Below are 22,227 nucleotides of genomic sequence, written 5' to 3'. Positions count from 1 at the left end.
ATGGATTGAGTTTTTGTGGCAATTCATAATCCCAAAGGGAATACCATGTGACTTTACAGTTTGAAATCGAGCCCTGTCCCTTTGGTTTGAGGGGCCCCTCTCTTTAATTTCTAGCGAGGACTAGTGTGGCAATAAATCATTTCTGGTTTAGTTAGTCACAAAGTGGCTATATTTTAAAATCTCATTGGGAATAAGGCACCTACTGATCTTTGTGTGCTCAGCACATTTCAGGGTGTAATTATGGTAAAATGCCTCTGGAGGCTAAATCGAATGCTGGAGACATCTGCGTTTTGTTGTGGAATAGAGGGTTAATGTGCCTGCTGCACAGCACATCATGTAACATGCAGATCACAGATTTATATTGCGTATAGAGAAGTGTGTTGCTGCTTTTGACAGATCGTTTTGTTACTTGCAGGTCATAAGTTGCAGTTGTAATGGAGCACAACAAGCCATCAACAGCATCAAGGAGCTGAAAGCAAACAACCTTACCGGTGGGTTTTTCCCCCTTCCATTTGTCATTCAAAGTTGCTAAGGAGTGTTCCTTTGGGTAGGAGCAAAGTCTTATTGGTAGAGACAACCCCAACCTCTGCGTTATGCTTTAAACTGACTTTGCGTTTCTGCTGGCCATGCACTCATAACAAACAATTTCTATTAGTAAGGGAGACATATGACTTCTATGCCTTGAAACCCTTGTCTTATGTAACATATCCCGTACATTGATTTACACATTTGTATAACCAATTGTCTCTATAGAATGTGTGATGTAAAGTACTCTGACTTGCTATATTGGGACGAGTAGCGCTATAAAATAAATTAGTAAGTGCTATTAACATTATTTCTTTAATTACTCACACAAACGAATTAATTCATCTGAAATTCTCAGTGCATGCATAACTCTGGCATATAGTGGTTGAAAAACGTCATAAAACATGCCTCCAAATCATTGTTTCTCTTAAGTACTCGTGAAGTGCCAACAAGCTGTGTGACTTTGTTTCGTTCCATTACCTGGGCGCCACCTAGGAGTTAGGCTTCAGATAGCTTCCAGCAGGATAATGGGCAACTGCTGGCCACTTAAATGAGGCCCTTGCTTTGGGCCCAGTTGGAAGTGGAAATAAGAACGCCCACTCGCTGACTGCCAGTTGCTGCTCGGAACTCTAAGTGGATAATGTGGACGTTTCCCGACGTCGGCTAATTACACGGAGACAAATTCCGCATATTTCCCTGGAGCCGGTTTAAATCCTGGTTGAGTGACTGGTGTGGTCCTGGATAGATATCCGGTCTTCTGAGAGTGGTGCGGTCCGATTTATGAGGTGTGTGCACATGTGTGCGTTTGTGTACGTTAGTGTACGTTTCGTGTGTGGGATGTACGTTGTGTGTGTGTGTTTACACACTCCAAACTTCTTTGTCTGAAGATTGTGGCTTCTAGTTAGTACTGTTGTGAGTGCTTAGAAGCAATATGGAATGTTGAAAGTGTTGGACTGTTCTCTGTTGACCAATGCTGTGCTAAGTGCACAGCGACATCTGTGCTGTTCTGCACTACCAATTGACGCTGTTCGAAGCGCGCACAGTAGTGAGCATTCATGTGTGTTTTGTTGGGATCTCGTTGATACAAAACATGAATGGCTGAGCTGCGGTGGATAGGTGTGCAGGGTCTTGTCTAAAGGGTTGTGTTGAGTAGTTGGTGCTTGAGGGGGAGTGTTGTAGTAAGTGCTGTGATAACCACCTATCTGCACTTTGTTGTATGTCTGATTGTTCTGTCTTTTTCCTGGTGGGTGCATGGCCTTTGACTGACTCCTAACCAGGCTGTAAGGAGAGGAGGATGTCAGACCTGCACTCTCTAGCCTCATGGCTGTAGCTCAGTTTTCTCAACCACGTTTTCTTTCTGACCAGATATCGAAGGTGGAGTCTTTTTGCAGCAAGTCCCTTCTGTAATCTTGATTTTTCAACATCTCCTCCCCTGTTGAAGCCCTCCACCCAAAGTGTCTGGACCCAGCCATTCCTCGTCACCCCAAGGAACAGGAAACCACCCATGCCATAAAGACCTGGTTGAAGAGCTTCATCGGCCCACACACAGAAGGAAGCTCGTCAAACAGCCCCACGGACCGTTTCTGCACCACATTTGCTCTCAATCATCTACATGTGAAACCAGACCTGCTCACCTTCACCGACCTTTCATGTTCGAATTCCTCCCACTGAACCCTCTTTCCCAAGTTCAAATGATCAATCAATCAATCAATGTATTTGTAAAGCACGCTACTTACCCGTGAGGGTCTCAAGGCGCTGATGGATGGCGGCGTTGCTACTGCTTGAAGAGCCAGGTCTTGAGGAGTCTTCTGAAGGTGAGCAGGTCTTGGGTCTGCCGTAGGTGGATGGGGAGGGTGTTCCAGGTCTTGGCGGCGAGGATGGAGAAAGATCTGCCGCTGGAGGTTGCTCGTTGGATGCAGGGGACTGCGGCAAGGGCGTGGCCGGCGGAGCGGAGCTGGTGGGGGTGTAGAAGCTGAGACGTCTGTTGAAGTACGCTGGTCCGTCGTTGTGGAGGGCTTTGTGTGTGTGTGTGGGTGAGGAGCTTGAGGGTTATCCTCTTGTTGATAGGTAGCCAGTGTAGGTCTCAGGTGGGGAGTGATGTGGCTGCAGTGGGGGATGTTGAGTATCAGTTGTGCGGAGGAGCTCTGGATGTGTTGCAGCCGTCTCAGGAGTTTGGCCGGAACGCCTGCGTAGAGTGCGTTTCCGTAGTCCAACCTGCTGCTGACTAGGGCCTGGGTGACCGTTCTTGTTTTGGTGGGGATCCACTTGTAGATCCTGCAGAGCAAGCGGAGGGTGTTGAAGCAGGAGAAGGAGACGGCGTTGACCTGCTTAGTCCTGGCGAGGGTGGAGTCTAGGATGAATCCTAGGTTGCGTGCGTGGTCGGTGGGTGTTGGTGCTGTTCCCAGTGTGATCGGCCACAAGGTGTCGTCCCAGGCTGATGGGGTGGATCTGAGGATGAGAACCTCCGTCTTGTCAGAGTTCAGCTTCAGTCGGCTGTTCCTCATCCATTCGGCAAAAGCCTTCATTCCTTCGTGAAGGTTGGTTTTGGTGGTCTGGGGTCTTCGGTGAGGGAGAGGATCAGCTGGGTTTGGTCAGCGTAGGAGATGATGTTGAGGTTGTGCTGTCGGGCGGTGTGGGCGAGAGGAGCCATGTAGATATAACAGCGTTGGGATGAGCCCTGGGGTACGCCACAGATGATCACGGTGGCTTCGAAGCAGAAGGGGGGGGGGGGGGGGGAACGCTCGGTTTTGCCGGAGAGGAAGGATGTGGTCCAGTCCAGGGCCTGCTCTTGAATCCCGGCGTCATGGAGGCGTGTTCGCAGTGTGTGGTGGCAGACCGCGTCGAAGGCTGCTGACAGGTCCAGGAGGATGAGGGCTGCCGTTTCTCCCTTGTCCAGCAGGGTCCTGATGTCGGTGGCGGCGGCGATGAGGGCGGTCTCGGTGCTGTGGTTGCTGCGGAACCCGGACTGGGATGGGTCCAGGATGTTGTTCTCCTCAAGGTAGCGGGTCAGTTGTTTGTTGACAATTTTCTTGATGACCTTCACCGGATACGGGAGCAGGGAAATGGGTCGGACGTTTTTTAGGTCCTTGGGGTTCGCCTTGGGCTTCTTGAGCAAGGCGTTAATCTCGGCGTGCTTCCATCTATTCGGGAAGGTCGCTGTCTCGAAGGAGATGTTGATGACTTTCTGGAGATGGGGTGTGATGGCTTTGTTGAAGATGTGGTGTGGGCAAGGGTCTGACGGAGATCCGGATTGGATGGTGTTCATGATCTTGCAGGTGTCTTCGTCGTTGATGTTGGTCCAGGAGAGCAGGCGGTTGGAGTGGGTGGTGGTCAAAGGGGGGGGGGGGGAAGACTCAGTGGTTGTCTGGGCGGTCGTGGCGTTGAAGCTGTCGTGGATGTCGGCAATCTTGTGGTGAAGAAGGTGGCCTGTGAGTCGCATAGGTCTTGCGAGGGTGGGATGTCGGTGTTGGAGCTGGGGTTATAGAGTTCTTTCACGATGTTGACGAGCTCTTTGCTGTTGTGTGCATTGTTGTCTAGGCGGTTTTTGAATGAGGATCTTTTGGCGGATGTGATGAGGTGATGGTGTCTGCGGGTGGCGTTCTTGTGGGCTGTGTAGCTGTCTGGTGTTCGTTCGCTGAGCCAGTTCTTCTCCAGTTTCCGGCATGTTTGTTTGGAGGCCTGGAGTTCTTCGGTGAACCAGCTGGCTTTCTTGGTTGTGCGGCTGTTGGAGGGTTTTTGAGCAGGCGAGGGTGTTGGCACAGTCGTCAATCCACTGTCTGAAGTTGCGAGCGGCGATGTCATGGTTGGCAGGTGGGTTCTGGACGAGGGCGGCGGTTAGCTGGTTTTCAGTGATTTTACTTCAGCAGTGGCGAGGCATCTGGTGGGTGTGGTGGTACATGGTGGGCTTCCTGAAGGTGAAGTTGATGCAGCGGTGGTCGGTCCAGTGGAGTTCGGCGGTGTGGTTGAAGGAGACGTGGGGGCTTGCAGAGAAGATGGGGTCGAGTGTGTGGCCTACAGCCTGGGTTATCCCCATCACCAGATTTGTGTGCACTACCCAGATACTTCACCAGTACTCCTGGAGACCCTGAAGCAAAAAGCCATAAGATCCATACAAGCAGAAAGCCAAAGCGCTCAGTGGTACCCCAAGACACATGCATGGGTGTTAAATGCATTTCAGTGCTGAATGAATGAGCCCTTAAGGCCCCTCCATTCTTCAGGACACCCACTCTCCCAGGGTGTTAGGCCCATTGAGCACATGTCCATTCAAACCCTTTAAGAGCTGCTCTATCACCCCTGGACTCCTACTTCTTGGGAGTGAATTTGAGACCATAGAGGAGAAACTTACAGTGTCCACCAAGTCCAATGCCTGCCCTCGACTCGATGCACCCAAACCTTCTGGATGAAGACCAACGACCAGAAGACGTAAAATAGAATAAACAGATCTCAGAAGGAAAAGCCCATCCTCTGAAAGCAATGCTGCTTCTCTCGGTTAAGATGAAACTCCAAAGTCACACAATCATTGTTCAAGATCTGCAGCCCAACCAAATTGTTCATTCTACTCTAATCAACGGGCTAGTCAATCACAAATTACAAGGCAGATATTATGTATGTAATCCCCAGTCCTCAAACAGAGTGTATCCTGGGTTGCCCCAAATCCAAGCTCCCTTCACACGGCATCTGCAAACCCCAGATCCACCTACCCTATCATACCTAACTGGGCAAGGAACACGACATGCAGGGTGAAACATGGGGGTCAAAGGTGACCCGGAAGGGGCATTTATAGAATTTAAGCTCCAGGAGCTCAGCCGCAACCCCAAAAACCTCAAGCAGGGGTGAACAGCAAATTAACTTATGATCAATTTACCGATGGGTTAGGGTGTTTGAGCCAGCAAGGAGGCGGACACAAAGGTGTAAGAGCCCTTTACTACAAGTGTTAGGACTACTCTGGATTAGCATGTTTAAAGGTAAAGGTTTGTCTGAAGCTGTACAGAGCTGGATAAGTTCTGTGCTGCATCCCTGCCTCCTAGTCAACATGTAAAGAAACCTTGGCTCTTCCCCGGCACTCTTGGACTACTACTGGTACTACTCCAGGGACAGCCAGCCCGCGTCGCTCAAGGCTTCTCCATCTATTACTTTCGATAAGGAACCAGGTTCCCCACCAATGTAACCGGGGCAGAAGTGGAGACCCTTCTATGGCAAGCTGAACCAAACATCAGGCACCCACCAGGACCACAAAACATGTGAGAGGACATGGCTTTTCAAGAACCCCCGCGCCCAGGCATACCAACTTCGAAACTTTTTTACTTAATGAGCAGGGGGCAACTGTGCCAAGCACTGCTTGTGAGGCATGACTACCCTCACCTCCACCCAAAGCCCCCTCCCCAAAAAAAGAATTTTTTTGTCTTAGTCTGACACCATTATACTGGTTTGTTTTCACACTTTTTAATGGACATCGGCTGCACAGATGCACCCAACAAGAGCTGGAAATCCACTCTGCAGTGGTCTCTAGCTCACCGTTTGATCCACAGTGACATTTCGGCTCTTTATCGGGTGACTGTTAGAAAGGCGAACCCGGGGGAGGCAGAAGGTGTCTGACTGACCACCCCTAGGTCTACCCCTCCTTCAGAGAAGGGACCGAGCGAGGTCGAGAGGCCTCCGACGGGAGGGCCCTCTCCTAGAATCGTACAGCAGAGTAACCACACCACTACAAATATACACCACACGTAGATAGAGTTTTCAATCTTTATCTGGCAATAAGTATCGTTTCAATATATACAGCAGATCCCGAGATCTGGAAAGTCTCGTGACAAAGGGGCAAGGTAGCGGGACAGTCTTATAGATGGTCGGTTGCAAGGAGACTCTACGCACAGCTCTCAATCCTCGAGCTGGGGAGTTCCGGGAGGTTGGGCCGCGCCAGCAGGCTCCAAGATGGTTCCGCGAGTTTGGACCGCGGCAGCGCCAGCAGGTTCCAAGATGGTTCCGCAAGTGTGGACCGCGGCAGCGCCAGCAGGTTCCAAGATGGTTCAGCGAGTGTGGACCGCGGCAGCGCCAGCAGGTTCTAAGATGGTTCAGCGAGTGTGGACCGCGGCAGCGCCAGCAGGTTCCAAGATGGTTCAGCGAGTGTGGACTGCGGCAGCGCCAGCAGGCTCCAAGATGGTTACAGCAAAGATGGACCGCGTCAGCAGGCTCCAAAGTGGTTACAGCGAAGATGGACCGCGGCAGCGCCAGCAGGTTCCAGGTAGAACAGCAAGGGGAGTTCGTCCCAGGGTCAGCCGCGGCAGCATCAGCAGGGCTTCTCGACTCCGGGATACAACTCCCGTCCTACTCCGGGGCTGGCCCAGATATTGGTCTGGAGTCATTTGATGTCCGGACCCTCTCGCCTGGGGGTCAGAGGGGCCGGGATGATGGTGTCCAGACACCCAGCAGGGGGGTGGAGCCAGAGCCCAGGGAGGCCGGAGGCCGATCGAAACCAGGCATCCGGGGACGGTTGGAGAGCCATCGAAACTCCCCTCTCCTTGTCTCTGGTGGAGTGGCCACTCTACCACCCGGAGGGTTCTTGGTGCCTCGATGGCGGGCTCGCTGGGGCCGTGGCCGTGGCTGGGCCGGGACCACGTGTCTGTTACGTGATGGGCCCAAGATGGCGTCGGGCCTGGAATGAGGGTCCGGGATGGGCACCGGACCGGTAATGCTGGGGCGGCCCGAGGGTGCCGTGTCAGTGGTTGTGGGCCGCCGGGTGGCGGATCTGGTAGTTTGGAGGGCGTGCAGAGGTGTGCCCGAGGCCGACCCGGGCTGGATGGAGGGCCGATGTCGTCCGGGGCCCGCCATGCGGGAGGGGTAGGACCACGCCACGAGGCCGGGTCCAACAGTGACCATGTGAAGGGAGCCGGTATCGTGCAACACTGCGATTGCGTGTTGGCAGTTCTGCACCCCCATATCTAAAGCAACACTCTACAGACTGCAACTATGGGAAGGACCCTCAAACCTCCAAGAAGCCCCAATATCAGCGCATTCACTCTGGGACACGCCATAGCGCACACTGCACATATCGACCTATATTTGGCAACAAATGAAGGGGGGTTAATCAAAGAGAAATTGGGTAACATTATTTTATTCCCTTCAACTTGTAGTGAAGCAGAGGTAGGTTAAAACTGTAGAGAACCAAAATAAAACTAGGAGACTCCTGCTTAAAAGTGTTGATATGTATGCCCGCCCCACCAAATCAAAACTCAGGTACCCCACAAGTACTGCAAGCAGATTTAGTTGATGAGGAACTTATAGAACCCTCCCGGCACCACAAACCCAGGAATCTCCAACAATACAAGGTCACAAAAAAACACTTCACGCAGCAGGCTCACTCCTGTCTCCGATGGGCCCAATGCACCCAGGCGGCTTTAACGGCCAGCCACAGCCAGAAGACCCTGCCCACCCAACCACTTGCCACCTTCAGCTCAATGAAGATTCACCCAACCAGAGAAAACACAACGACCTAGTCACAGCAGTCACCAGGCTCCCCAGCTCTCATCATCCCGATCACCACCTTCCTTCCGCATGGAGGCTGCAAGATGCTGCCAGATGACATAATCCCAAGCAAGCCATCTAAACCAGACCCTCCCCCCCCTCGGCCTATCATGAAGAAAAATTCCCTGGGACCGCCCCAGATCACTGTACCAACAGGAGAAGTAAGCGCTGAGAGCACCCTGGGGTCCTCCATCAGTAAAGTAAAGTCCACATTTGTAAAGCGCACAATCACCCGTAAGGGTCTCTAGGCGCTGGGGGGCCGTCGGGAAGATTAAGCGAGCTATTGCCCAGAGTCACATGGTGCTGGGCTGACCTGCCGCCGGAGCCGGGGATCGAACCGTGGTCCCCAGATTCCAGCGTCAGTCGCCCTGGCCGCGGCGCCACACCTCTTCCAGTGAGAAGGTCAGACCTCAGTTGGGAGTGTGGGATGAGGCTACAGTCCAGTGGCACCCCACCCCACACACCATTGACCCAAGAGACCTGGCTCTTCCGCCAAAGGCTGGCCACGGCCAAGGTTTGCTGGTTACATGGAAGAGCCATGGATTGTAGAGGGATGACAATGGATATTGGTTACATTTTCGGTGGGGGCTGGATGCATTGTGTTGCAAGGTTGGCATGAGCATTAGGGCTTGTGGGTGTCATGAAGACAGTGGGTTCTGCAGGATTCAAACAGGAAGCAAAAGAAAAGAGGAAAATCAAGTGAATTACCAATTTGGGACAGACAAAAAATCCACTCCTGAGTCGAGCTGGGTCTTTAAATATTGCACACCACATAGCACCTTCCCGTTTGTCCATTTGTTTGTACATTGCTAACCTATAATTCCCTTTTCCATTCCATAAAACACCCTGTTTATAAAGCCCTTTTACAAATCTCAGGGGAAGCAATCAACTGTCACCATGTAAACATACTTTTGGAAAACAACGATCTCTGTAAATCACACATCCACCCCTCAGTCATTACCATGAACTGATTTCTAGAAGCACAGAATGGAGGAGGGAGAGGGCTGCACTGAGTACTTTAAGTGGGATGAATAAAGGTGAAAGATCTCAAAGGGCCGCTATCTCAGAACTAGGAACCTTTCCAGGAGGTGTGGCCTAAGCAATGAAGGGCGTGACTTAAAACATGAAAATTGAAATCTTGTGCATCATACAGCGTGCTGCTTCACCAGTATTAGGGCGCCTCTCTAAAGTTCCAGACATGTCACACAACAGCCAAAACATACATCTAAAACAAACCAGACCTATTGGCTTGTCCAAAGTTTGTCAGCTGTATCAATCACTTAAGTGAATAACTTTTAGATTCTGAAAATATGAGACTGAATTAAACATGACTGAGGTCTGAGGAAGGGTTAGTGGCCATGTATGTAATATATCGTATATCTAGAGCAAGAACCTAGCAAAAAGGCAGCAGAGCGTTGTATATGGTCCAAGACCAGCATAAAGTCAATGTATGAGGAAGCTGGGCAGTGAAGGTCAATGCTTTGTAATGTAGTGTTCTTTAGGGAAGTGCGTCTCTAACTCTTTCCTAAATTGGAGCAGTGATCCCGATTGATTCAGGGATGTTGATCCAGATCCAGAGGGCATCAATGGGAACGGGCTGGTGCGGTCTTGTTTGGTCTTTTTTACACTTCGCCTGCAGTCTGTTTGGCTGAGAGTGTGATGAGAATCAGAGGTGGGGAGTTTATTGGCAAGATAAGCAGGGGTGTTGGTTACAATGGCTTTATAAAAGAGAAAGCGATCTTTGAAAATAGTGCGGTCTGGCAAGGAAAGTCAATGGGGTTCCATCAGGATGTGAATGTTGTAGGATGCCCCATATGGGTGCCAGTGTGGAGCGAGACAGGCCATGGAGTAGGGCATTTCCATAATCCAGATGTGTGAGAATGAGGGCTTAAATAGCAGTTCTGGTAGAATTGGTTCGCCTTTCTTTAGAAGAGAGCTGGTACGAGGCTATCTTGGGTTTTTAGGTCTCGCCTAGGCAGTACTTGCGCTGTCCATTTGAGACATGTTTAATTCAGGATATTGGCATAAAGCTCCACCTACTTTCCACCCATCTTTTTAATTGGCTCCTGTCTCTGTCCTTTGTAAAAGGTGGCTTTTCATTGGCCATTAGGCTTGGTAGTCCCTCCTTAGTACTGCCTTGTCTCTTCTTGCAACCTCTGAGGACAACCTGTTACATGGGTTATGCCCTAGGTTTTAATTACAGCCTCAAGGCACTATTATCTTAAAGGCCTTCATACAGGACACTCACTAGGTCCTAAACTAGTTTGGTAGTGGTTACTTTACTCACTAGCACATCTCACATTTATATTAAACCTTTATATTTCCCTTAATCAGCTCCACAGAGTACAACCCAATCCGGAATTAATATAATAATTCGTCACATTTCAGAAGCTACTAATTGTATCTATTGACATAGCTATTTGAATGTACTCGTGGTACTGTGTTCATTGCAATGCATTATGGGTAGGGTGGATTTACCATATTTTCTGCAGGGTGCAGTACCATATGTGACCAAAAGTTTATGATGCTCACTAGAGACCTCAAGGAGCACCTTGTGGTATTGCACCTAGACAAACAGTGCTGGTCCTTTCTTACTAGGGACCTCTAGGAGCAGCTTGCGGTACGGCACCTAGACATGCAATGCTGGTTCCTAGTTCACTACACAAGCATTTGCAATGCACTAAGTCATGCATTACTGAAAGTATGAGCTATTGGCGCTGCATTATTATTTGGAACGCCAATGCCTCAAACTATCAGTAATACAAGACCTATTGCATTGCAAATGCTTGTTTAGGTCTTGCCTAGGCGGCGCTTGCGCGGTCTTTTTGAGACATGCGTTATTCAAGTACGAACTTGAAGTTCCGCCCACTCTCCGCCCATCTTTTTAATTGGCTGCAATCACTATCCTGTGTAAATGTTGACTTGATTTGTTAATGAGTTTAGTAGTCCCTCCTTAGTACCTCCCTCATGTTGTTACCTTCCATGAGTACTGGCAATTTCACATGTGTTACTGTGTAGGCTTTTACAGTCTGTCAGCACTATTTAGCTACATGACTTTTTCCTGCTTGCTGCTGGAGTCAGGATATCTCTCCCACAACGTAATGCGCCTTAGGTCTCAGCACAGCGCCTGCTTTTGCATTTTTAAATAGTTATGGCGGCCGCAGGTGATATTGACAAAATGCACAGCTCGCCCAACATGCACCTATTGATTGAATTTTTTTTTTAAGGCCGTGCGCCTTCCTTATTGCTCAGCAGCACAGCACAGCACTGCACTTTAAAAAAAATGTTTAACAATGGTGCCACTTGTGCTTTACCATTAAACATCTTAAACTAAAGCGCGGGTGCTGCTATTGCTTTGAAAGTAAACAAATAGAAAGAAACAGGATTTTTTTTCTATTTGCTTACTATTGAAGCAACCGCGGTTTAGCTTAAAATGTTCAAAGAAAGCGAGGCTGCAGCCCCTGTAACAAAAGTAAAACATTTTTCTTTCTTTCTTTTTTAGTCCAGCAGCCGTTTTTTCCATTTGTTTACTTTACTTTTACTGACTGAATCCGCGATTTAGCTTAGCACATCTTAAGCTAAAGCGCGGGTGCCGCAATTGCGTCAAAAGCGCAATTGCGTCAAAAGTAAAGAAATAGAAAAAAGTTTTTTCTATTTCTTTACTTTTAAAGTCTTTTCTGCACCCGCGCTTTAGCTTACGATGTTGAAAGCTAAAACGCAGGTAAAACTCTCACATTTGCAACAGTTTGAGCTATTGGCATTGTAAATGACAATACATTTTCTTTGTGTTTACAAAATTTGCAAGCGCTTGCAGGCTTTGTAAACGCCTTATTTACAATGTCAATAGCTCAAACCCTCATAAATGCAAGTTGCATTACAAATGCTTGTTTTTTCCTGCAATGTGGTCTTTGAGAATGAAGTTGATGTCCAAGGTGAATCCAAGTGACTTGGCAGTAGGTTAAAGCTGTTGAACTTAAGGTAGGCGCTGGACATCCAGGCCTGGATGTCCAGCGCCTGTGCTCCCAGTGTTTGAGTTATTGAATGTCCGAAGCAGAGGAGACTTTCAGAATGTCTGAGACACTCCCAATGTCCCCTTCACCTCACTTTCTTGCAGTTTTTCACTTCGGTAAGCACATAAACCCTTTTCCTCCCCACTTTCTGAAATATTCCATGTGCATATTTCACTTTTACCACAATTAACACGTGAGAATAGTGCAGTGGGTTCTGCGGAGAGGCCGTGGACTGGAAGTGCATGTGGTTTCCACACCTTTGTGACATACTGAGAGGAACTGTAAGAAACGTGCACTGCTTCAGAGCTCTCAATTGAGTGCCGTCAAACACCCACCCTGAACTCAAAAACCAGGAGACTACCCAGTTCAAAAATATGCACTATACAAGAGACATGTTGCAAGAACAAAACAAAAAATAAAACTGAAGAAACACAACATCTGGAACAAGTACTTTTGGGGGAAATAAGATTGAAGTAAAATGAGAAATGTAAACAGGGACTGCATCTCTGACATGAATTACCTTCAGTGTTTTTACAGCCACTACAGAAAAACCTTAGTTTTGTAGTAAAATTAAGGACATAGGAGTATAGAGCCCGCAATGGATCCATATTTAATTACTGCTGCGCCTGAGTCCTGAAAGGAGCCACCAAACGTTAAGCCCTGGCTGCACTGAACTCCCTGGACCTGACTTGAGGTTCCATGTCTGTGTATCTGGGAGGAGCAGAGTTGGGCTTGTTCCTACAGCTTCCCTCACTCTCTTCTCCTCCATCACATTTAGCAGCAACCACTCTGGATCCTAATGGTGCTCAGGAGGATGGCAGGAGCCGCTATTACTACCCTTCAATCACTCACTTGGGATAGGGCCGGATCGGCTCTTTAAGAGAAGAAGCGGCAACCCCAGGCCAATCAGGCAAGCGTTGGAATCACTTATACAGAACAGAGTGAAACACAAAGATATAAGTGGTTACTAGATCCACTGCAGAGTGTTTTCACAAAGCATAAATTGTTCCAGACAGAATGGACCTGAGCTCTCTCGCTGTGCAATGAGGAACAAGCATTTACAATGCAATGGTCTCGGCATTATTAAAGGTAGAGCTATTGGCATTTCTCATGAAATGTTTTAAAAAATCATAAATAAATGGCATTGTCATTTACATTGCCAATAGCTTAATCGTTAAATTAATGGCAGTCATTTACAATGCCAATAGCTTAATCGCTCGCAAATGCATGACCTATTGCATTTACACCCATACAGAGCCACCCACACAGACACCCACACACACATACACACACAGAGCCACACACACCGAGTCACACACACACAGTCCCACACACACACACAGACAGAGCCATGCACACACACACACACAGACAGAGCCATGCACACGCACACACACAGACAGAGCCATGCACACAGCCACACACACAGACAGAGCCACGCACAGACAGAGCCACGCACACACACAGGCAGAGCCACGCACACACACAGGCAGAGCCACGCACACACACAGAGAGCCACGCACACACACAGAGAGCCACGCACACACACAGAGAGCCACGCACACACACAGAGAGCCACGCACACACACAGAGAGCCACGCACACACACAGAGAGCCACGCACACACACAGAGAGCCACGCACACACACAGAGAGCCACGCACACACACAGAGAGCCACGCACACACACAGAGAGCCACGCACACACACAGAGAGCCACGCACACACACAGAGAGCCACGCACACACACAGAGAGCCACGCACACACACAGAGAGCCACGCACACACAGACAGAGCCACGCACACACAGACAGAGCCACGCACACACAGACAGAGCCACGCACACAGACAGAGCCACGCACACAGACAGAGCCACGCACACAGACAGAGCCACGCACTCACACAGACAGAGCCACGCACTCACACAGACAGAGCCACGCACTCACACAGACAGAGCCACGCACTCACACAGACAGAGCCACGCACTCACACAGACAGAGCCACGCACTCACACAGACAGAGCCACGCACTCACACAGACAGAGCCACGCACTCACACAGACAGAGCCACGCACTCACACAGACAGAGCCACGCACTCACACAGACAGAGCCACGCACTCACACAGACAGAGCCACGCACTCACACAGACAGAGCCACACACAGACAGAGCCACGCACACACACAGACAGAGCCACGCACACACACACAGACAGAGCCACGCACACACACAGACAGGGCCACGAATAACTGAGCCAGCCTAGCTTTTCCCATTCAAATCAGTCAGTTGTAGGACTCCTTTAGCTGTGCATGCTACAAGTATCAGAATGCAAAGCCTGGTTATCGCTGACAAGGATCTAGCAAACTTGGGAACTCAGTTGGGTCCTCGACTGACATAGAAAGCAGTGGGGGACCCTTCAAGCATCTAAGACAAGTAGCCGTACGTGAGATGCCCTTCTGTCCTGACGGAATCCAGCTGCCCATCCTCCCAAAGCTGGGGCCCGGTTAGGAACGCTGGCTAGCCTCAGTCATCCTTCCCGCCCGACGGACAAACAAAGGGGTTTTTAAGTTAGGAGTATTTGATGTGCAAGAGCAGCATTTACCACAGTGTTGGGCTCAGAGGCTTTCACTCTTCTCGTGTTCCGTCTCGCGAAGCAGGATTTGCCAAATACTTACAAGGTCTCTGAGGAAGACGTTGCAATTTATGACCAGAACATAATCACTGTGGCGAGGGAAGGGGGGGGGGTGGAGGGAAGAGGACGGCAGAGAGAGGAAAATGGCTGCCTTTAATCTTTTAGCCCGTCCCTTTCAGACTGGGCGCCCGGACTTCCTGCTGGCATAAAAGGCTTCCTTATCTTCTTTATGGGGCTATCTGGACCCATAATGAAGATAAGAAACCTTTTACTTCAGCAGTAAGTCAAGGAACCCAATCTGAAAAGGACGGGGTTTAAAGCGAAAAAAAAACGTCACTAGGACCTCTTCTCCAATGGCTGGCCGCCGTTTAGGAGGCCAGCCAATGGAGAAGAGGGGCGGGGCTTAACCTCGCTAGTGATGTTCTCTCTATCTCATTAAATCTCGCCAGCGAGACTGCGCAAGCGCAGCCATCGCAAGATGAGACCTAAAAAAACAATGTGTAATGCCAATGTTCGTTTCAATGCAGTACGTGAATGAAAGAGTGAACCCTCACAATCTGTGAGTAGAGTTTACTTTTGGTTTTCTGTGTAAAGCAGCTTTTGAGATGAACTACATGACTTTGGAAATTTTTCAAAAACATACCCGACTAGTGACTCTCTGACCTACATAACACCTTCGACTAGTTCCGGCGAGCCCCATCGTGTAAAATGCTGGTGGCTGAAAATCGAAAATAGCTCATGAATTATAGTGCACTCGACACGTGAAATGCAAAATAAAATTTTGGTACCGACTTTTCACTTTTTTTTCATGGTTAAACAGCTCAGTGAATAATAGGGCAGGGATAGCCTTCCCCGTGCAAATAAGAGCATCTCACTGCTAACAAGCTAGCGTCAACACTCCTGGGGGTGAAAAAAGCATGCTAAAAAGACATTGTTTCTTATAACACCGCAAGCAGTAGAGGCGCTGAGTGAATAAAGACGTGCAGGTGTCACACTTAGAGCGCATGCCCGTCACCCCATTTTGAAATGGTACAGCACATGCTGCAGGGGCTGCATGTGGGGGCTGCCAGTGGTCTAGCTTGCATTTTACACTCCTTTTATTGAACAAGCATATACAATGCAAAAGGTATCGCAATTACATTATTTTGAGCTATTGACATTGTAAATTACATTGTTTTTTTATTCTGTTTTTCTTCGGTAAAACATAACAGGCATTTGCTATTGACTATTAACATTGCAAATGACAATGCCTTTTATTTTTAAAACATAAGTAAAGAGCATTTGTAATGCCAATAGCTTAAACTTGCGTAACTGCAAGACCTATTGCTTGCAAATGCTTCTTATAGAGGAGTGCAAGGCAAAATTAGAGGGGTTTGGGGCACCAGTATTTGGAATGCATGAAGGCTATGTGGTTAAGATTATAGATCAAGTGGGGTGCATTCCAAAGATCAACTAAGATAATAGAGGGGGTATAGGTTACTGGTGACATTCACAAAAGAGAACCGAGCACCAATCACTCAGATTCCTGGGATGGATTTATGAAAGAATGCGTTTTGAATTATGTGAAGTACGTAAATATATTTTCCGGATTAGAAGTGTTGTGTAACCTGAGGGATAGCTCTGCTGTGAGACTAAGGCAGGAGAGGGGAGCTGGGCAAGGAGCATGCCTACTCCACTGGTTGAAATGAGGACGAATAACTTGAGAGATAGCTCTGCTGTGGGAGCCTGTAAGACTGGATGAAGAGGCTGTGTAACCTGAGGGATAGCTCTGCTGAGGGAGCCTGTAGGAGGAGGCTGTGTAATCAGAGATAGCTCTGCTGTGAGACCATAAGACTGGAGGAAGAGGCTGTGTAACCGGAGAGATAGCTCTGCTGTGGGAGTCTGCAAGACTGGAGGAAGAGGCTGTGTAACCTGAGGGATAGCTCTGCTATGAGACTAAGACTGGAGGAAGAGGCTGTGTAACCCGAGGGATAGCTCTGATATGAGACGAAGACTGGACGAGGAGGCAGTGTAACCTGAGGGATAGACTGGAGGAAGAGGTTGTGTAACCTGAAAGATAGCTCTGCTGTGAGCCTGTAAGACTGGAGGAAGAGGCCGTGTAACCTGAGAGATAGCTCTGCTGTGAGACTAAGGCAGGAGAGGGGACGGGACCAGGAGCATGCCTGCTCCACTGGAGGAAGAGGCCGTGTAACCTGAGACAACTCTGCTGTGAGCCTGTGAGACTGGAGGAAGAGGCTGTGTAACCTGAGCAATAGCTCTGCTGTGCGAGCCTGTAAAACGGGAGGAAGAGGCTGTGTAACCTGAGGGATAGCTCTGCTATGAGACTAAGACTTGAGGAAGAGGCTGTGTAACCTGGGGGATAGCTCTGCTATGAGACGAAGACTGGGTGAGGAGGCTGTGTAACCAGAGGGATAGACTGGAGGGAGAGGCTGTGTAACCTGAGGGATAGCTCTGCTGTGAGCCTGTAAGACTGGAGGAAGAGGCTATGTAACCTGAGAGAGAGCTCTGCTGTGAGCCTGCACCACTGGAGGAAAAAGCTGTGAAACCCGAAGGATAGCTCTGCAGGGAGACTAAGACTGGATGAAGAGGCTGTGTAACCCGAGGGATAGCTCTGCTGTGGGAGCCTGTAAGACTGGAGGAAGAGGCTGTGAAATGTGAGGGATAGCTCTGCTGCGAGCCTGTAATACTGGAGGAAGAGGCTGTGTAACCTGAGAGACAGCTCTACTGTAAGAGCCTGTAAGACTGGAGGAAGAGGCTGTGTGAACTGAGAGATAGCTCTGCTGTGAGACTAAGGCAGGAGAGGGGACGGGACCAGGAGCATGCCTGCTCCACTGGAGGAAGAGGCTGTGTAACCAGAGAGTTGGCTCTGCTGTGGGAGCCTGTAAGATTGGATGAAAAGGCTGTGTAACCTGAGGGATAGACTGGAGGGAAAGACTGTGTAACCTGAGGGATAGCTCTGCGCTGAGCCTGTAAGACTGGAGGAAGAGGCTGTGTAACCTGAGAGATAGTTCTGCTGTGAGCCTATAAGACTGGAGGAAGAGGCTGTGTAACCTGAGAGATAGCTCTGCTGTGAGACTGTAAGGCAGGAGAGGGGACGGGACCAGGAGCATGCCTGCTCCACTGAAGGAAGAGGCTGTATAACCTGAGAGATAGCTCTGCTGTGAGACTGTAAGACTGGATGACTAGGCCGTGTAACCTGAGACAACTCTGCTGTGAGCCTGTGAGACTAGAGGAAGAGGCTGTGTAACCTGACCAATAGCTCTGCTGTGCGAGCCTGTAAAACGGGAGGAAGAGGCTGTGTAACCTGATGGATAGCTCTGCTGTGGGAGTCTGTAAGACTGGAGGAAGAGGCTGTGTAACCTGAGAGATAGCTCTGCTGTGGGAGTCTGTGAGACTGGAGGAAGAGGCTGTGTAACCTGAGGGATAGCTCTGCTGTGAGCCTGCACCACTGGAGGAAGAGGCTGTGTAACCTGAGAGATAGCTCTGCTGTGGGAGCCTGTAAGACTGGAGGATGAGGCTGTGTAACTTGAGGGATAGTTCTGCTGTGTGAGTCTGTAAGACTGGAGGAAGAGGCTCTGTGACCTGAGAGAGAGCTCTGCTGTGGGAGCCTGTAAAACTGGAGGAAGAGGCTGTGTAACCTGAGAGATAGCTCTGCTGTGGGAGTCTGTAAGACTGGAGGAAGAGGCTGTGTAACCCGAGAGATAGCTCTGCTATGAGACGAAGACTGGGTGAGGAGGCTGTGTAACCTGAGGGATAGACTGACTGGAGGGAGAGCCTGTGTAACATGAGGGATAGCTCTGCTGTGAGCCTGTAAGACTGGAGGAAGAGGCTGTGTAACCAGAGAGATAGCTCTGCTGTGAGACTAAGACTGGGTGAAGAGGCTTTGTAACCCGAGGGATAGCTCTGCTGTGGGAGCCTGTAAGACTGGAGGATGAGGCTGTGTAACTTAAGGGATAGCTCTGCCGTGGGAGGCTGTAAGACTGGAGTAAGAGGCTGTGTAACCTGAGAGATAGCTCTGCTGTGGGAGCCTGTAAGACTGGAGGATGAGGCTGTGTAACTTGAGGGATAGTTCTGCTGTGTGAGTCTGTAAGACTGGAGGAAGAGGCTCTCTGACCTGAGAGATTGCTCTGCTGTGGGAGCCTGTAAGACTTGAGTGAGAGGCTGTCTAACCTGAGATATAGCTCTGCTGTGGGAGCCTGTAAGACCGGAGGAAGAGGCTGTAAAACCTGAGGGATAGCTCTGCTGCGAGCCTGTAATACTGGAGGAAGAGGCTGTGTAACCTGAGTGAACTCTGCTGTGAGCCTGTGAGACTGGAGGAAGAGGCTGTGTAACCTGAGCAATAGCTCTGCTGTGCAAGCCTGTAAAACGGGAGGAAGAGGCTGTGTAACCTGAGGGATAGCTCTGCTGTGGGGCCTGTAGAATGGAGGAAGAGGCTGTGTAACCTGAAAGATAGCTCTGCTGTGGGAGCCTGTAAGGCTGGAGGAAGTGGCTGTGTAACCCAAGGGATTGCTCTGCTATGAGACGAAGACTGGGGGACGAGGCTGTGTAACCCGAGGGATAGCTCTGCTCGGGGGGCCTGTAAGACTGGAGTAAGAGGCCGTCTAACCTGAGAGATAGCTCTACTGTGGGAGCCTGTAAGAAGTGGCTGTGTAACCTGAGAGATAGCTCTGCTGTGAGCCTGTAGGACTGGCGGACTAGGCTGTGTAACCTGAGAGATAGCTCTGTTGTGAGACAAAGACTGGAGGAAGAGGCTGTGTAACACGAGGGATAGCTCTGCTCGGGGGGCTGTAAGACTGGAGGAAGGGGCTGTGTAACCTGAGAGATAGCTCTGCTGTGAAACTGTAAGGCAGGAGAGGGGACGGGACCAGGAGCATGCCTGCTCCACTGGAGGAAGAGATTGTTTAACCTTAGAGACAACTCTGCTGTGAGCCTGTGAGACTGGAGGAAGTCTGTGTAACCTGAGCAATAGCTCTGCTGTGCGAGCCTGTAAAACGGGAGGAAGAGGCTGTGTAACCTAGGGGATAGCTCTGCTGTGGGGGCCTGTAAGACTGGAGGAAGAGGCTGTGTAACCTGAGAGATAGCTCTGCTGTGGGTGTCTGTAAGACTGGAGGAAGAGGCTGTGTAACCCGAGGGATAGCTATGCTATGAGACGAAGCCTGGGTGAGGAGGCTGTGTACCCCGAGGGATAGCTCTGCTCGGGGGGCCTGTAAGTCTGGAGGAAGAGGCTGTGTACCCTGAGAGATAGCTCTGTCGCGGGAGCCTGCAAGACTGGAGGAAGAAGCTGTTTAACCTGAGAGATAGCTCTGCGGTGAGCCTGTAAGACTGGAGGAAGAGGCTGTGTAACCTGAGAGACAGCTCTGCTGTGCATGCCTGCTCCACTGGAGGAAGAGGCTATGTAACCTGAGGGATAGCTCTGCTGTGAGACTAAGACTGGAGGAAGAGGCTGTGTAACACAAAGGATTGCTCTGCTCGGGGAGCCTGTAAGACTGGAGGATGAGGCTGTGGAACCTGAGGGATAGCTCTGCAGTGCGAGCCTGTAAGAATGGAGGAATTGGCTGTGTAACCTGAGAGATAGCTCTGCTGTGAGTGCCTGTAAGACTGGAGGAAGAGCCTGTGTAACCCGAGGGATAGCTCTGCTGTGAGACTAAGACTGGAGGAAGAGGCTGTGTAACCCGAGGGATATCTCTGCTCGGGGGGCCTGTAAGATTGGATGAAGAGGCTGTGTAACCTGAGGGATAGACTGGAGGAAGAGGCTGTCTAACCTGAGAGATAGCTCTACTGTGGGAGCCTGTAAGAAGTGGCTGTGTAACCTGAGAGATAGCTCTGCTGTGAGCCTGTAGGACTGGCGGACTAGGCTGTGTAACCTGAGAGATAGCTCTGTTGTGCATGCCAGCTCCACTGGAGGAAGAGGCTATGTAACCTGAGGGATAGCTCTGCTGTGAGACTGTAAGGCAGGAGAGGGGACGGGACCAGGAGCACGCCTGCTCCACTGGAGGAAGAGGCTGTATAACCTGAGAGATAGCTCTGCGTTGAGACGAAGACTGGAGGAAGAGGCTATGTAACCTGAGAGATAGCTCTGCGTTGAGACGAAGACTGGAGGAAGAGGCTGTGTAACCTGAGGGATAGCTCTGCTGTGGCAGCCTGTAAGACTGGAGGACAAGGCTGTGTAGCCTGAGAGATAGCTCTGCTGTGCGAGCCTGTAAGACTGGAGGACAAGGCTGTGTAACCTGAGAGATAGCTCTTCTGTGAGTGCCTGTAAGACTGGAGGAAGAGCCTGTGTAACCCGAGGGATAGCTCTGCTGTGAGACTAAGACTGGAGGAAGAGGCTGTGTAACCTGAGAGATAGCTCTGTTGTGAGACTAAGACTGGAGGAAGAGGCTGTGTAACCTGAGAGACAGCTCTGCTGTGCATGCCTGCTCCACTGGAGGAAGAGGCTATGTAACCTGAGGGATAGCTCTGCTGTGAGACTGTAAGGCAGGAGAGGGGACGGGACCAGGAGCACGCCTGCTCCACTGGAGGAAGAGGCTGTATAACCTGAGAGATAGCTCTGCTGTGAGACTGTAAGACTGGATGACTAAGCTGTGTAACCTAAGAGACAACTCTGCTGTGAGCCTCTGAGACTGGAGGAAGAGGCTGTGTAACCTGAGGGATAGCTCTGCTGTGAGCCTGCACCACTGGAGGAAGAGGCTGTGTAACCTGAGAGATAGCTCTGCTGTGGGAGCCTGTAAGACTGGAGGATGAGGCTGTGTAACCTGAGAGATAGCTCTGCTGTGTGAGTCTGTAAAACTGGAGGAAGAGGCTGTGTAACCTGAGAGATAGCTCTGCTGTGAGACTAAGGCAGGAGAGCGGGTGGGACCAGGGGCATGCCTGCTCCACTGGAGGAAGCGATTGTTTAACCTTAGAGACAACTCTGCTGTGAGCCTGTGAGACTGGAGGAAGTCTGTTTAACCTGAGCAATAGCTCTGCTGTGCGAGCCTGTAAAACGGGAGGAAGAGGCTGTGTAACCTAAGGGATAGCTCGGCTGTGGGGGCCTGTAAGACTGGAGGAAGAGGCTGTGTAACCTGAGAGATAGCTCTGCTGTGGGTGTCTGTAAGACTGGAGGAAGAGGCTGTGTAACCTGAGGGATAGCTCTGCTCGGGGGGCCTGTAAGACTGGAGGAAGAGGCTGTGTACCCTGAGAGATAGCTCTGTCGCGGGAGCCTGCAAGACTGGAGGAAGAGGCTGTTTAACCTGAGAGATAGCTCTGCTGTGAGCCTGTAAGACTGGAGGAAGAGGCTGTGTAACCTGAGGGATAGCTCTGCAGTGCGAGCCTGTAAGAATGGAGGAATAGGCTGTGTAACCTGAGAGATAGCTCTGCTGTGAGTGCCTGTAAGACTGGAGGAAGAGCCTGTGTAACCCGAGGGATAGCTCTGCTGTGAGACTAAGACTGGAGGAAGAGGCTGTGTAACCCGAGGGATATCTCTGCTCGGGGGGCCTGTAAGACTGGAGTAAGAGGCTGTCTAACCTGAGAGATAGCTCTGCTGTGGTAGCCTGTAGGACTAGCGG

At 50.2% G+C, this 22,227-nt stretch overlaps 2 protein-coding genes across 5 annotated transcripts in view; one reads left to right on the top strand and one right to left on the bottom strand.

Annotated features, from left to right (window-relative positions):
• DGKA (diacylglycerol kinase alpha) overlaps window positions 1–22,227 on the top strand; it is a 387,021-nt gene that overhangs the window by 91,888 nt on the left and 272,906 nt on the right. For 2 of the 4 annotated variants that reach the window (XM_078686412.1, XM_078686395.1), the window contains exon 2: window positions 416–491. The exons of the other annotated variants lie outside the window; for them this stretch is intronic. The gene's annotated coding sequence lies outside the window, so the exon portion shown is untranslated. The remainder of the gene's footprint in view (window positions 1–415; window positions 492–22,227) is intronic. 4 annotated transcript variants of the gene reach the window in all.
• Window positions 1–22,227, bottom strand: part of PAN2 (poly(A) specific ribonuclease subunit PAN2) — a 1,642,407-nt gene that overhangs the window by 1,567,541 nt on the left and 52,639 nt on the right. The window lies entirely within an intron of this gene.

This window comes from Lissotriton helveticus, chromosome 1_1 (assembly GCF_964261635.1).
Source record: "Lissotriton helveticus chromosome 1_1, aLisHel1.1, whole genome shotgun sequence".
Lineage (NCBI taxonomy): Eukaryota > Metazoa > Chordata > Amphibia > Caudata > Salamandridae > Lissotriton > Lissotriton helveticus.
Note: the sequence above shows the minus strand (reverse complement) of the source record. Positions and strands in the feature narration are given on the sequence as shown.